At 40.3% G+C, this 17,170-nt stretch overlaps 1 protein-coding gene across 2 annotated transcripts in view; it reads right to left on the bottom strand.

The window, feature by feature from the left end:
* Positions 1 to 17,170, bottom strand: part of ackr3a (atypical chemokine receptor 3a) — a 79,915-nt gene that overhangs the window by 37,868 nt on the left and 24,877 nt on the right. The window contains exon 3 of one of the 2 annotated variants that reach the window (XM_062069103.1): positions 3,666 to 3,760. The gene's annotated coding sequence lies outside the window, so the exon portion shown is untranslated. The remainder of the gene's footprint in view (positions 1 to 3,665; positions 3,761 to 17,170) is intronic. The other variant, XM_062069102.1, reaches the window with a different exon arrangement.

Raw genomic sequence — 17,170 nt, 5'->3', positions numbered from 1 at the left:
CCTAAGGTGCGTGCCTGCGCAATTGCGCACTGCTCAAGCGTCCGCTGCGCGCAGCAAGTATATGCCGCGCACCAAATCAAATCCCATCTGAATTATAAACAAAATAAACATATTTATTCTATGGAATTTTGCAATGCAACTTTGAGTGACAGTGACAACAAGCGGCCCTAACGGTGTTCGTCAACACCGTTCAATTGAACACCGTTCAATTATTGTAACGTCTATCGAGATGCTTCAAGGACAGGAATTATATCGATCACTTTATTGAACAAAACTGTTTATATTCGGACATTACCACACCAAAAACATGAGTAAAACACTTCTATCTCGAAAAACTAGTCATTTTCTGCCGTACAAACCAGGCCAAGACCAACTTGTCATCTGTCACCAACACGCATAGCACTAAGCCACTGGTGCGTTTAAGGCCACACAACAAGTCGGACAACTCAAACACCACACAAAGTTACACTATGACTCCTCAGTCATACGTGTGCTTATTTTACTGTCATTTATTATTAATGTTAATTTATATATATTACACTATGTTGAAGTATTACTATTATTATTATTATTATTATTATTTATCTTACGGTATATATCAAAAATAATATTGAGCAAAATTTAATTGAAATATTGTCGATGTGGCCCTCCAGCAGTGCTCGGGTAGCTCATGCGGCCCCCGGTAAAAATTAATTGCCCACCCCTGCCTTAAACGAATAATTATCTAGTCTAAGCCCTGTGTCAGCCATACTAAACCAGCGTTTAAGGTCCCCCTCCTTGGATAATTTTTTACACGGGTAAGTGCGCCGTCTATTTCTTGATTCTCCGGCTCTTAACTTTGTATGGACTCATTGATCGTTTACAATCTGAGTTCGGAGAGGAAGTGACGTCAGAAAGAATGTGCCACAGCCAGCTTCATAATAAAGCTGTTTCGTAACTCGGAGCTAACCACTGGAGATATGGAGGCGAGTCATCCAGACATGCCTGTCATGATCCGTGGCCCGGATCATGTTTTGTTATGTTCTGCTAGTTTTGGACTCCCTTAGTTCCTGTTTGTGCACCTCTGGGTTTGTTTTAGTTTCCATGGGGATTAATTGGGTTCACCTGCCTCTGGTTAGTGGTCGGCACGCTCAGCTGCTGTCAACCACTAATCAGAGAGCTATTTAGTCACCTTGCTCGCCACGCTCAGTCTGGCTTCTTTGTTTGCTTCTTGCCACAGTTACGTGAGTATTCCTTATCTGTAGTCTATGCCAAGTGTTAGCTTTAGCTTTGAGTGTGATCGGCACGTTGTCCCTTCGGCTTGTTTTCTGTTTTTGTACTTCTTTGATTGTTTCGAGAATAAATCATATTCCTACCGGCACGTCCTGTCTGCAGTGGTCCGTTTGCATCCCGGGGGAACGAACCCTTCTTCTACATGTACAGACGCTTGTGGAAATCATACATGAATATCTTAAGAGAAATCGATTGCAGCTATTTGGGATACAACACTTCTCAGACGGCAAGGGAACTTTCGAATGTCCGGCCGGGTCAGCTGATTCTACTTACCGAAAAACTTTGTCCATTTTTCGAAGGAGAGGCAACGAGAACGCGAGCTCCCGTGGATGTGATAAAAAAAGGTAGCGTGTGCTTTGTATTACCTGGCCGTCGAGTGAAGACTACGGAAAACATCGAATGCATTTGGACTGGCAAAGCAGACTGGATCAGTTATTGTACGCCATGTATGTCATGGACTCAACGTCTAGGTCCAGAGTATATAAATTCACCAAAAAGGAATGGACAATGAAGGTGAAGGCTAAAGAGTGAGGAGTGTCCTGACCAGATATCTAGAACCCTAGATTGATTGATGTAAAATGTTCTTTATCACATTGTTTACGTGTCTAATAAAGATTTGATTAATTTATGATGTCTCAGGTGTGATTCACTACAATAGGGCCCCATAGCACACTGGATTTCAGTTAATTGAAATACCACAACACTGGATATTGTTCAAATAGTGTGTGACAATCATTGGTACTTTAACTTTTAACTTTAAGTTAAATTAAAGAACTTGCACACAAAGCAACACTGAAGTTGACTATGACGTGCGCATTTTCCGCGTTGCACCGGCGGATGGAAGGGAGGAGGGGTCTTAAAATGTGGCATTGTTGTGTGTGGACACGGATAAGGTTAGGTGTGACTTACCCTTGATAACCTTATCCGGCTTAGTGTAAACAGGGCCTAATTGCCTCTAGTTTACAATCAGGAGGCTACCCTGAATGGGATCACTAATCAAAGAGCTGTATATACACGCATCACCCTGCCTGCCAGTGCGAGGTCATTGTTCACATTGATGACATGTTATGTTTGGTTCTGCTTATTGCACCCACAGTAAGTTTATTATGCTACTCCTTTTGTTTGTGTATATCACTCAGCTAGCTTTACCCAGGTTGTATTTTGCCGTAGATTAAAAATAAAGATTTGTCGTACCTGCAAGCTGCTTCATCTGCCTCCTGACTTTCTTTTCGCATCCTGGGGAACACGACCTTCACCTGAACCTAACACTGGGTTTGTTGTCAAACGATAACCACTGAAGTTTGAAAGCTACTGTGTGAAAACTGCCATCAAAATATAACTTTCCCCAGCAAAGAATAATAATAATTTGTCCGAGAATCCAACTATCCCCATCATAAAACCGTTATTAGTGGTGCAGGCAATGTTTTAAGTAACATTTTAACATTCCAAAATGTCATGCGCAAGTGTAAAACATGGTATACAATAAGAGGAAATGAAATTAAAATTGAAAAAAGATTTTGATGAGGGAAACTTGTTAGACACAAACGTGAGATAAGGGAGGCTTACTGTTGTCGAGTCACTTCATTCACAATGCCTTTTAACATTCGTACCGGTCATAAAAGTGGAGAAAAAAAAAGTTTATTATTCAAACTTCCATTTCCATTTTTTTTTTCCATTCACTCAACAAAAATAATTTATACAACAATAAAATGAATCATCAATGAAAAAGAGGAAAAATGAGTATAAACCTATAATATCTGCCACCTATTCACACAACTACAACATTAGCTATTAAATCCTTAAGATCAGCCGATCAGCTGCTATTGACGGTCCCTGACACAAGGCTGAAGCTTAGAGGTGACAGAGCTTTCGCCGCTGCTGCTCCCAAGCTCTGGAACTTACCTTTGAGTGTTAGACAGGCCTCCTCTCTTCCTGTTTTTAAATCGCTCTTAAAACATACTTTTATTCCATGGCTTTTAACACTGAGTGATATCCATCCTGCTATGGCATCCCACAATGCACCTGCTGTGAACCTGTTTTTATATTTTATTTATTTATTTTTTATCGTGCTCTGTTTGTGTTGTGGTGTGCTTGCTCGTTTCTCTTGTGTTATATTTTAACCTGCCCATTGTACAGCACTTTGGCTACCCCAGTGGTAAATTTGAAATGTTCTTTATAAATAAAGTTGATTTGATTTGATAAAGTCAGAAGACTATTGAGGCCATGTTTCTATTCCATAACGTACTGTACAACAACAAAGAGTAAACAAAAACTTTAGCATAATCAACGTCATATCATTTCATTATAATGGTTTATTAAAAATATTTTTGTTCCCCTGTCAAGTCTGTTCCATAAACTAACACCCTTGAAACTCGAAATTGACATGTACTCACACATGAAGGCTGTTACGTTGTTACTGAGTAGCCAGGACAGAGGCAGGTTCCAGTTCTATGGTTATCATCACACCTTTTCCTCTTTTCCATCACTGCTGGGAAAAAAAAAAAAAACACACATCAAATTAATTATTTAAATCAGGGGTGCCATTTTCTACTTTTTTTATGGGCCCTCTGCATATTGTTAGAATAAAATTAATTCATTATTAGGGTTGCGTGATATGAATGATATACATTTGGCCAACAACTGACCTTTAAGCACTATCGTTATATCATGATAACGCATGCTGATGAAACATTCTAGCTGAGTCTCGCACATTTGACAGTGACAGAAGAACGGACAGCGGCTAATGTCCCTCCACAGTGCAAACCTACTTTTATATGACAACAATCCTCGCTTACATGGTGACAAATAAACTGTTTCTTACAAGTATCATTATTGCTCGAGGAAAAGGAATAGCTAATACAATGACCGCAAGCTAGAGCTCTTGAATGTACAAATATCGACAGTGACGATACCAAGTATAGTATCAGTAGTATATGGTTGATACTACAGTATTTAATAAGTAAGTATAGCAAGTTTAATAAGTGCCTGGACCCAGCAGGGCTTTAAGTAGTCGGAAATCATTTTTAAATATTTAATTAATATTGTTACACAACCAACTTGTTTTTTTGTGTGATTGTGATTGTGATTAAAAGTGGAATCATTCAATGATCTTGAACATTTGAACCATCAGTATCAGCATTGGTGTAACCTCTTGGTATTGGATCGATTCCCAAATTTGTTGTGTCGCCCAAAATTAATCTAGAGTATCCCAAAAACATGAGAAAATGTGGTCATTACGTTTTAACAGAAGTGTAAATAGAACCATGTTACAGCAGGGAATAACAAACTATTAACAGTAAATTATTTTAATAGTTTTGACAAAATAATACAACAGGAAATGATGCAATATTTGACCTCATACGTCATTAGCCAAATTAGGAACCTTTGTAACGCGTTTTTAAAAAGTTTCTGGTATCATTAACATACCAAATAATGTATCTTGATATATATCGTTACTGCAGGAAGCTGCAATATATATCACAAAGGCCATATCGCCCATTTCTATTCATAATTAAAGAAACATTCTTAGTTATTTATCACACCAATTTGGTTTGCCAACTACAAAATAATGCAAAAGCAAATATTTTGATGTTTTGTACAGATAGCATGTACTATAATGACATATGTTGGATTGATTTTAGCATCTTTAATGCACAAAACATAACAAAGTGCCACCCCCCCTGTAATTGTTCTGTTTGCAACCCTCATTGCAAAAAATTTAGACACCCAAGGCTTTGAGTGGAATACACTATATTGCCAAAAGTATTTGGCCACCTGCCTTTACTCACATATGAACTTGAAGTGCCATCCCATTCCTAACCCATAGGGTTCAATATGATATCGGTCTACCTTTTGCAGCTATTACAGCTTCAACTCTTCTGGGAAGGCTGTCCACAAGGTTGCGGAGTGTGTTTATAGGAATTTCTTACAAAAGCGCATTGGTGAGGTCACACACTGATGTTGGTCGAGAAGGCCTGGCTCTCAGTCTCCGTTCTAATTCATCCCATAGGTGTTCTATCGGGTTCAGGTCAGGACTCTGTGCAGGTCAGTCAAGTTCATCCACACCAGACTCTGTCATCCATGTCTTTATGGACCTTGCTTTGTGCACTGGTGCACAGTCATGTTGGAAGAGGAAGGGGCCCGCTCTAAACTGTTCCCACAAGGTTGGGAGCATGGAATTGTCCAAAATGTTTTGGTATCCTAGAGCATTCAAAGTTCCTTTCACTGGAACTAAGGGGCCAAACCCAACTCCTGAAAAACAACCCCACACTATAATTCCTCCTCCACCAAATTTCACACTCGGGACAATGCAGTCCGAAATGTAGCGTTCTCTTGGCAACCTCCAAACCCAGACTCGTCCATCAGATTGCCAGATGGAAAAGCGTGATTCATCACTCCGGAGAAGGCGTCTCCACTGCTCTAGAGTCCAGTGGCGACGTACTTTACACCACTGTATCCGACACTTTGCATTGGACTTGGTGATGTATGGCTTAGATGCAGCTGCTCGGCCATAGAAACCCATTCCATGAAGCTCTCTGCGTACTGTACGTGGGCTAATTGGAAGGTCACATGAAGTTTGGAGCTCTGTAGCAACTGACTGTGCAGAAAGTCTTTGCACTATGCGCTTCAGCATCCGCTGACCCCTCTCTGTCAGTTTACGTGGCCTACCACTTGGTGGCTGAGTTGCTGTTGTTCCCAAACTCTTCACTTTTCTTATAATAAAGTTGAATTTGGAGTATTTAGGAGCGAGGAAATTTCACGACTGGATTTGTTGCACAGGTGGCATCCTATGACAGTTCCACGCTGGAAATCACTGAGAGCGGCCCATTCTTTCACAAATGTTTGTAGAAACAGTCTTTAATGCACAAAACCTAACACCGTGCCTGTATTCTTCAATTGTTCTGTATGCAGCCCACATTGCAAAACGTTTAGACACCCAAAGCTTTGAGTGACATATTTGAAGATGGTTTGACTTTCAGTTTTTCAACCAGATCAAAGAAAAACAAATTTGCTGGTATAAGCATTACAGGTCCTGTTGTATACACACACTGTGTGCACAAACAATCCAGCAAGCACTGAACATTTTGACCATTTGATCATTTTCTATGCATATTTTCCAACTCTTTGTTGTTCTATTTGACATCCTGTCTACTATTACCAAGGCAGCCTTCACGTCTTCCTCTGCAGGATTTGTACATGCAGGCGCATGCTTTGCAAAGAGACAACGTCCCTGGTTGAAAAATGGAGATGTCAAGACATTCCTGACAATGACAGAGCATCCCTCCTTTGCCGACCCATTAAAGTGTTTGCTAAAGCAGAGTAACACTTGAATGTCAAAACATGCAAAAAGAGAAGAAGAACTGGGGCGATTTCTTAACTCTGTTGCAACTTGCAGACTGTCCTGACACGACATGAACTAATGCAACCATTTCTTTATATCAAGCAACAATACAAGATGACATTGGTATGTTCTAAACCAGGGGTGTCAGACCAGGGGTGTCAAACGTACGGCCCGCGGGATGAGTTTGCTAAGTATAGAAATGAGCCGAAATTTTTGAATGAAAGAAACCGCTGTTCTAAATGTGTCCACTCGATGTCGCAATAGCAATTATTTGTATCTTCGTAAATGATGCTACATATGTAAAAAAACAACCAAAAAAAACACGTTAGTGCATCAGTCGAGGAAAATGAGCAAACTACATAGATAACATACTGTAACTTGATTTTGACATAATATTTTTATCTTTATAGAATGAAAATGAACACCAATGAGTTGACTGATGAACATTATCACATAATTTATTCAGAAAGTATAAATAACGACAAAGATATAATACTATTAACCGCAACATGTAAGTGTAAAAAAACAACACCACCACCATTATGATTTGTACATTTTCAATTTTTAATCAAAAAAAAAAATCTGAAGTTGTCTTTATTTTGAAGTTATCGTGCCGTGATTTTACCAGTCCGGCCCATTTGGGAGTAGATATTTCTCCATGTGGCCTCCGATCTAAACTAATGCAAATAACAATAATAAACATATTGTTCAAATTATACCTTCCAGACTCATGCATCTTTATCATATTAGAACAGTCATAAAGCAAAGGCCTAAATCCTCATGTTGGCACATCACCCAGACAGCTTATTTCCACCGAATGGTCACGGACAAGGTGGCTGACATCAAACAAGGAAGAAACCATAAATTTTGAGGAGGCCTTGTCTCTTTAAAAACAGACTAAACTAGTGTTTTTCTAAGTTCCAAGTGTTTTTTGTGTGCACTTCTAGTCCTAACTTTATCATAAAAATGTTTCCTGCTGCTGTGCTGGAAGCCCATTAAGGTCAACATGTCAATGCCTCTCTAATGAGCTGGAACACACAGACTATAAGAAGTAATGCAGTGCAAAAAGAATACCCAAAGAGTTGGTAACTGTATCCCACCAGGGTATACGTTGAATTTATAGAAGGCAGAACACAGGTCTTAGTTTTGCTTGGATCACTTTCAAATTCCGTGTCTGTTGATTCAACATGAAGATTGTAGCTTTAAGGCACTCTTTCCCAAACCATCTACTTTGTACACATGTGGATACCGCAGAGAAGATTTATATCTTGTCTGATTTGATGAGGAATTATTGTCTGCAACAGTAAAACTCTCAACATGTTGATATTGGAAGTTTAGCAATATGCACACATTCATACTGCACATATGATATAATATATTACAATGCAACTTGCTGCCCCAAAAATGGCTAACAAGTTAGCTTAACTTGTACAGCAGATGCCTAGCATTATCTCAAGTAACATTATACTACGAAAACACTATAAAAACGTATTATAGCATAACAGAGAACATTGAATATTAACGTGTCAATCAAGTACTGCGCAATCCCTCATGTCATCTGCTGCAAGCGCAGCAGGGGCCTGTTCAGACATGTGAAATGTAATCAATAAACCTTTATTTTAAAGTACTCGTTACGTACGGAAACCTTATATTTGAAACGTAATGTGGCAAGGGACGACTATAATGTAACAAGAAAAATATGTGTTTATGCTAATGATTACCGTAATCACACACAATTGTCTTTAATTATGTCAACACGTTTTTTTTAGCCTTTTCAAAGAAAACACATGCATCTTAGCCAAATATGCAAATTATACATTGACGTCCACAGTTAGATTGCCAAACCTTTGCGAAACACTAAAGTAGGTTGTTTTATAGAGCGCATTGAGCTTTGTGAGAAATTTCAAGTCAATCCAATCTCATGGGATCCAACTTTTTAATAACAGTGCCACCATTGGCTATATTTGTCAGAAAAAAAATAGCGCAGGCAACCGAGTAGGGGTGCAATGCTTTAACAACTTATCACGGCTTTGTGTGCAGTAGGGTTGTACAGTATACGGTATTATTATAGTACCGCGATACTAATGAATCATATACGGTACCATGCCGCCTCTGAAAAGTACCGGTCCACCACCCCACATCCCCACCACCCACCCTCGCCTCCGTCGTTGTCACGTCGTGTCATTGCTGGTTTACGAGCAGACAAGCATGTTCGGCAGTGCACAATCACGGAGTACTTACAAGCAGACACAGTGTGTAGACAGAAAAGGAAGAACGGACGCATTTTGTCTTAAAAACTAACGATAAAGGTGAAGTTATAACACTGAAACGCCCTCAGGAAAAGGTGCTTTAAGACATGGCTAGCTAGCTAGCGGCTAAAGTCCAGCCCCTGTTGGCATTGTTTTATCTACTTCTAAATCACTAATCCTCGCCTCCATGGCGACAAATAAAGTAAGATTCTTACAAGTATCATCCCTGCAGAACGAGGAATAGCTAAACATGTTTCACTACACACCGTAGCTCACCGGCGTCATCTACACCTAACATCCACTGTAATGATACCAAGTACAGGAGCATATCTAGTCGATACTACTATGATTACGTCGATATTTTTTGGCATCACAACATCTTCTTTCGTTTTTTTAAAAAAAATTTATATTATGTTTATAAACTCAGGAAATATGTCCCTGGACACATGAGGACTTTGAATATGACCAATGTATGATCCTGTAACGACTTGGTATCGGATTGATACCCACATTTGTGGTATCATCCAAAACTAATGTAAAGTATCAAACAACAGAAGAATAATTGATTATTACATTTGAACAGAAGTGTAGATAGAACATGTTAAAAGAGAAAGTAAGCACATATTAACAGTCAATGAACAAGTAGATTAATAATTCATTTTCTACCACTTGTCCTTAATAATGTTGGCAAAATGATAGAACTGAAAATGACATAATATGTTACTGCATATGTCAACAGACTAATTAGGAGCCTTTGTTTGCTTACTTACTAATAAAAGACAAGTTGCCTAGTGTGTTCACTATTTTATTTAAGGACAAACTTGCAATAAGAAACACACTACCGTTCAAAAGTTTGGGGTCACATTGAAATGTCCTTATTTTTGAAGGAAAAGCACTGTACTTTTCAATGAAGTTAACTTTAAACTAGTCTTAACTTTAAAGAAATACACTCTATACATTGCTAATGTGGTAAATGACTATTCTAGCTGCAAATGTCTGGTTTTTGGTGCAATATCTACATAGGTGTATAGAGGCCCATTTCCAGAAACTATCGCTCCAGTGTTCTAATGGTACAATGTGTTTGCTCATTGGCTCAGAAGGCTAATTGATGATTAGAAAACCCTTGTGCAATCATGTTCACACATCTGAAAACAGTTTAGCTCGTTACAGAAGCTACAAAACTGACCTTCCTTTGAGCAGATTGAGTTTCTGGAGCATCACATTTGTGGGGTCAATTAAACGCTCAAAATGGCCAGAAAAAGAGAACTTTCATCTGAAACTCGACAGTCTATTCTTGTTCTTAGAAATTAAGGCTATTCCACAAAATTGTTTGGGTGACCCCAAACTTTTGAATGACAGTGTATGTTTAATGCACCCTAATATTTTTTTATTAAAATAATGCCAATAATGCAATTGTTTGTAGTCCCCTTTATTTAGAAAAGTACCGAAAAGTATCAAAATAATTTTAGTACCGGTACCGGCACTCTGACCCCGTATCTCAGCGACTGTGTCACAAACCTGGGGGTAAAGTTCGACTCAGATTTTAAATTCGAAAAACAAATCAGCAGCGTCGTACAAAAAAGCATTTATCAATTACGCCAAATAGCGAAAGTGAAACCGCTTCTATCAGGACATGATCTCGAGAAATTAATCCACGCCTTTATCTCGACTCGTTTAGACTACTGCAATGCCCTGTATGTAGGCATTAGCCAGGCCTCCCTCGCCCGCCTGCAGCTCGTGCAGAACTCTGCTGCTCATCTGCTAACACAGACCCGCAGACGTGAGCACATCACCCCTATATTAGCGTCCCTTCACTGGCTCCCTGTGCGTTACAGAATCAATTTTAAACTCCTTTTATTTGTTTTTAAATGTCTAAACAACCTCGCGCCAACATATCTCTCCGACCTCCTTCAGCCTTACTGTCCCACCCGATCCCTAAGATCAGCTGATCAGCTGCTACTGACGGTCCCGGACACAAGGCTGAAGCTTAGAGGTGACAGAGCTTTCGCCGCTGCTGCTCCCAAGCTCTGGAACGACCTACCTCTGAGTGTTAGACAAGCCTCCTCTCTTCCTGTTTTTAACTCCCTCTTAAAAACATACTTTTATTCCATGGCTTTTAACACTGAGTGATATCCATCCTGCAGTGGCGCCCCATAATACACCTGCTGTGAACCTGTTTTTATGTTTTATTTATTTATTTTTTATCGTGTTCTGTTTGTGTTGTGTTGTGTTTGCTCGGTTCTCGTGTTATCTTTTAACCTGCCCATTGTACAGCACGTTGGCTACCCCTGTGGTAAATTTTAAATGTGCTTTATAAATAAAGTTGATTTGATTTGATTTGAGTTGATTGGTATCGGGACAACACTAGTGTGCAGCAGTAGAAAAGATAGCAGACACATTACTGTTATTGCCAGGAAGGATACATAGTGGTCATCTACAACCATGCGTGAGAATGATGCATCCATTGATAATACTATAACATTGGTTTATTGGATTCTATTTATATTGAGGTCTTGCTCACCTTTGCTCCTCTTCTTCTTCTTCACTTGTTCTATGACCTCAATGAATCTGTCAGTGCCTTCCTGCTACGCTATTGACCATGACCAGCTGTGGCTCCCTCCATTGACTATGTCTGTCATCTCTGAGGGCGGCAGTAACTCATCAAAGAAGACTCATCGGTTTCCCCTCACCTACATGCCCATTGCATGCATTTTTCCCCCCGCACATAAACCGTGAAGGGATTATGCCAAAAAAAACGTGGGATGGCCGAGAAAATGTTTCGCTGTGGGGGGAACGGACGTTGAGAGCATCCTATATGGACTTCTCCGTGACCGCGGACAAGGCGTCCATCTCGTTACGTGGCCCCGGGGGGGGGGGGAGCCGCGCAGCTAAATTAGTAATCCTATCCTGACATACCAGATGTGTGCTTGCTGACACTAAGTTCACAGGTAAGGTGGCTAACTTTCACCCCCATTGTCTTGTCATGCGGGGCGAAAGAAAAATAGCCCATCAGCGATGTAGGAATGCACTTATGTTTTGGAGCGCTCAAGCAGCTACTAGCATTACTGAGAGGTGTTGCGTTCCTCGCCGTTGGCTTGCATGTATGACTGTCACACAATAAATGTCGGGACAAAAACAAGTCTTTTGGTCATTGCGTCATCATGAGAGCATATTTCCAGAGTCGCTACAAATCTGAAAAGCAGTCATCACAAGCTTTCTTTTGAGGTATTACTTCATGTATTGTGTTTAAAATGTGTTTTTGACCCTTTTTGGCATAGGTGCTGGCCAAAAACTGTGTTTTTTTTGTGCTTTTTTCAACCTGTCTGAACTTTGACCCAAAGCAGTCTCTTAGGCCCCGTTTACACTAAGCCGGTTATCCAGGGTAAATCCCACCTAACCTTATCCTTGTCCACACACACACACACACAATGGTCCTTTAAGACCCCCTTCCCCCGTCCGTCAGCCGGCGCAACGCGACCTAGTACGCATGCGTGGAAAATGCGCACGTCATAGTCACCTCCAGTGTTGCTTTGTGTGCAAGTTCTTAAATGTAACTTATCTGAACAATATCCAGTGTTGTGGCATCTCAATTAACTGGAATCCAGTGTGCTATGGGGCCCTATTGTAGTGAATCACACCTGAGACATCATAAATTACCGTATTTTTCGGACTATAAGGAAGGCGACAATTTTTTATAAATATCTCCGCATTTCCTCCACGGTACGAGTTAAAATTTTCAGGACTTATGCAGATCCCAAATACACATAAGCAGGTACCAATAGGTAATACAAGTTGGTTTCGCATAACAGGGCACCTTTAAAGTGGCAGAAAATGGAAGAAACAAGGTCTCTAAAGATGCAACCAAGGATCTGATTTACTAAGATCCAAAAAAGTATAAAATAGCATGTACTATTTGTGGGTGTGCTGCGTGTGATCTCCTTAGACTGTGCGTACAATTGAAAAGTGGTCCAGACCGCCCTATTTAAATCTGCTTCTTGTGTGTAACACTGGTATTATGTTGCCTCCCCATTAATGTTATTGTGCTCTTAAGCCTGTCTGCGATGTTGTTGAACTTGATGAATTTGCAGCACGCATCTATAATATATAACACTTTTTCTGCAATATAGAATCGCAATCTATAGACAACATAAACTCTTTTTAGCACACAGACACGCTGAAGGGGGGCCGTGGACCATTAGAACTGCAGTGTATTCATGCATCTGGAATGATCCAAATGCTAGAAAATGCTTATTTAAAGATGCCTTTTCTTGTAGGAGATACACTATATTGCCGAAAGTATTTGGACACCTGCCTTGACTCACATATGAACTTGAAGTGCCATCCCATTCTTAACCCATAGGGTTCAATATGATGTCGGTCCAACTTTTGCAGCTATTACAGCTTCAACTCTTCTGGGAAGGCTGTCCACAAGGTTGCGGAGTGTGTTTATAGGAATGTTCCACCATTCTTCCAAAAGCACATTGGAGAGGTCACACACTGATGTTGGTCGAGAAGGCCTGGCTCTCAGTCTCCGTTCTAATTCATCCCAAAGGTTTTCTATCGGGGTCAGGTCAGGACTCTGTGCAGGCCAGTCAAGTTCATCCACACCAGACTCTGTCATCCATGTCTTTATGGACCTTGCTTTGTGCACTGGTGTACAGTCATGTTGGAAGAGGAAGATGCCCGCTCCAAACTATTCCCACAAGGTTGGGAGCATGGAATTGTCCAAAATGTTTTGGTATACTGAAGCATTCAAAGTTCCTTTCACTGGAACTAAAGGGCCAAGCCCAACTCCTGAAAAACAACCCCACACTATAATTACTCCTCCACCAAATTTCACACTTGGCACAATGCAGTCCGAAATGTAGCGTTCTATTGGCAACCTCCAAACCCAGACTCGTCCATCAGATTGCCAGATGGAAAAGTGTGACTCATCACTCCAGAGAAGGCGTCTCCACTGCTCTAGAGTCCAGTGGCGACGTGATTTACACCACGCTTTGCTTTGGACTTGGTGATGTATGGCTTAGATACAGCTGCTCGGCCATAGAAACCCATTCCATGAAGCTCTCTGCATACTGTACGTGGGCTAATTGGAAGGTCACATGAAGTTTGGAGCTCTGTAGCAACTGACTGTGCAGAAAGTCGGCGACCTCTTTGCACTATGCGCTTCAGCATCCGCTGACCCCTCTCTGTCAGTTTACGTGGCTGAGTTGCTGTTGTTTCCAAACTCTTCCATTTTCTTATAATAAAGCCGACAGTTGACTTAGGAATATTTAGGAGCGAGGAAATTTCACGACTGGATTTGTTGCACAGGTGGCATCCTATGACAGTTCCACGCTGGAAATCACTGAGCTCCTGAGAGCGGCCCATTCTTTCACAAATGTTTGTAGAAACAGTCTCCATGCCTAAGTGCTTGATTTTATACACCTGTGGCCGGGCCAAGTGATTAGGACACCTGATTCTGATCATTTGGATGGGTGGCCAAATACTTTTGGCAATATAGTGTATATTATATATTTCTTAAATTAAAAAATTAACGGCATTAAAGAAATGCGAGCAAATACCAAAATGCATCAATTGAAATTGTTTTATTCAGCTCTTTAGGTCATGGATAAATGATACTGTATTTCTAATATTGTTTTTATTTTTGACAGTCCAAATGTGTTGACACGCACACGTGGACTGAGATTATCAATCCACTGTCTGTCTGTTTATCTTTTTTCACAGCCGTCTGCGTAACCGTGTCAGTTTGCACGTACTTTTCGGACGTGCAAAATAGCACCCGCCTGTGCTGAATGATTATATTTACATCCCTCCCTCTCAGTACTGAGGTAATCAGCATATATTCTGCATGTTCATGAAGACAGACGTGCTAAATGGATTGCGCTCCTTATCCTGCTCACTTAAGAGACACGACCCTCTGCGCACAAGTTTAGTAGATCAGCTTTGAATGTGATATCGAGTTTGCACGTGTTTTAGTACATGCAAACCTTTGGTAGATCAGGCCCTTAGTATTTACTGTACATGTAATAATGCAGTAAAGGATTCTCACCATTAACCCTTTTGGGGGACATTTGGTTTTGGTTATCTTCAAAGCCAAACAGAGCATAGAAGTCTTTAAGTTTTAGAATTGTACTTTTTTTGCTGAAATTTCTAAATAAACAGTCCTGAACAAATATATCAAACACCTAATGTTTTGTTTTTATTATTATTTTGACCCTTTTGATCAGATAACGTCACAACTTTATATTTGTAAAATACCTCATGTTATGCAAATGTATACTAATCGTAACTGTGACATTTATTCAGAAGGCCTTCAAAGGGTTAAAAAATTTTACATGTTTGGTATTTTTTGTTTAGGGCTGACGTTGAGTGAGAAATGTCATCGATAAAAGTAAGAAAACAAAAATGTAATCCAAAATGTTGTATACCCTTTGAAAAATGATGGGCTTATATGCCCTGTTAGGCTTTGGAGTATTTTCAAATAACTACCACTGGATCGTACATCGGTGGAAGAATTGGACATTGACATTTTCAAATTTAACATGTAAAAACCCTGTTAGGAAAAACACTTATAATGGAGTAAGTGACATAACAAAAATGATGACCAAAATATAACAAAAGTGCACTGAAAGGACAATAAAGACAACGTTTGTATCCAAAGGGTTAACAGTTTATCAGTTGGACTAGTGAGGTGTGTCCATTTTGAAACATCCGTTAATCTAATTATAGGTTTCTCTGGTGTGCATCTATCTTAGCAGGACAACTTAACCAAATGTCTGCTGTAAGTGCATGATACAATAATAAGTTTTAGCGTATTAATTGCTCATTTTATTCTGTCAGTTTTCTGTGCTAGTGTCCTTGCATAATTAAAATATCCAGTCTAAATGTTACGGTTCAAACACCTGCCGCCTTTAACTCTTCTGTGCGCGCCGCTGAGGGCGTTCCTCTCCTGCTCTCACTCTACAATCAACACACCTGACGCTGATGAGATCCCTGCCTTCATAAGCCAGCGCGTCCTGTGTTCCAGTGCCAGAACGTAGCTACTTGTACCAGTACAGTAAGCCTTACACTAAGCTCTTTGTTTCCCCCCTCCGTTGTGCTCATTGTGTCTTACCCTGAGTCGTCATCCAGCAGCCCTTTGTGATCCCCTGGTTTCGAGCTGTGTATCTCGTCTCCCGGGATCCCCTCTGGACTTCCTGCTGCCTTCTCGGATCTCAATCTCACGCCTGCCGCCTCGCTACAGCCCCTGACCACCTGCCTGTCCCCGGACCTCCGAGCCTGCCTTGCCCTTTCTGGACTTCCGCATCTATCTCAACACGCACCTTCAACACTCCACATATAATCCCTACACACAGTCACACTATATACATTTGGATTAGTCACACACTTAATATATATTATAAATTAATAAACACGCTGCAAGTTAACGACGTCCCTGCCTCCGTGCAGTCTCCTTCTCCCATTGTACTGTTACACTAAATCTCCAAAGTTAATAAAAATCGTCTCATTTCCTGTTAGAAAACCAATATCACGGTCCACAAAATGGGGACGTCCCAATGATGACCATGTAATGGCTGCAGGACACAATCGATCCCTGCCATCCATTAGTCACACCGAGACACTGAGTGGGGCATCATAAATATTGATATTTATCCAGTCGAGAATGGTGTATTGTGCTCACCAGGGGTCTGTAGTAAAGGCCTTGAGGTGGTCCCTCGACATGGCAAATCAATGGCAGACGTAATGTTTCTTTGTGTGGATATGCTGATGACGCATCCCTGTTGGTAGAGACTAGGGTTGTACGGTATAGTATAGTATAGTACCGCGATACTAATGAATCATATTCTATACTATACCACCTCTGAAAAGTACCGGTCCGTTTATAAACTCAGGAAATACATCCCTGGACACACGAGGACTTTGAATATGACCAATGTATGATCCTATAACGACTTGGTATCGGATTGATACCCAAATTCGTGGTATCATCCAAAACTAATGGAAAGTATCAAACAACAGAAGTGTAGATAGAACATGTTAAGAGAGAAAGTAAGCAAATATTAACAGTAACTGAACAAGTAGATTAATAATTCCTTTTCTACCACTTGTCCTTAATTTTGACAAAATAATAGAATGGAAAATGACACAATATGTTGCTGCATATGTCAGCAGCTAAATTAGGAGCTTGTATTTGCTTACTTACTACTAAAAGACAAGTTGTCTTGTATGTTCACTAATTTTAATTAAGGACAAACTTGCAGTAAGAAACATATGTTTTAGAGATGTCCGATAATATTGGCCTGTC

Source organism: Entelurus aequoreus, linkage group LG14 (genome assembly GCF_033978785.1).
Source record: "Entelurus aequoreus isolate RoL-2023_Sb linkage group LG14, RoL_Eaeq_v1.1, whole genome shotgun sequence".
NCBI lineage: Eukaryota > Metazoa > Chordata > Actinopteri > Syngnathiformes > Syngnathidae > Entelurus > Entelurus aequoreus.
This window is presented reverse-complemented; position numbering and strand designations above follow the sequence as displayed.